This window comes from Penaeus monodon, chromosome 27 (genome assembly GCF_015228065.2).
Source record: "Penaeus monodon isolate SGIC_2016 chromosome 27, NSTDA_Pmon_1, whole genome shotgun sequence".
NCBI classification, from domain to species: Eukaryota; Metazoa; Arthropoda; class Malacostraca; order Decapoda; family Penaeidae; genus Penaeus; species Penaeus monodon.
Genome location: NC_051412.1, coordinates 13,731,770 through 13,731,972, shown reverse-complemented (window position 1 = coordinate 13,731,972; position 203 = coordinate 13,731,770).

Here is a 203-nt window from a genome sequence, read left to right as displayed (position 1 = left end):
TTTGTTGTATAGAGTAACAGAATTATGTATGTTTTCGCATTCCAACACAAGTCTGTATCTTTTACACACAGTGCTGCATTGATTAAAATTCATTACACCCTTTAATGTGTGGAGTTAACTTAAGCTTGGGCACACCTACAGTGGGCGTATAATGACAATATGCAAACCAGCTGGTATTCAGTGTTAAAAGGAAAACTAAATTT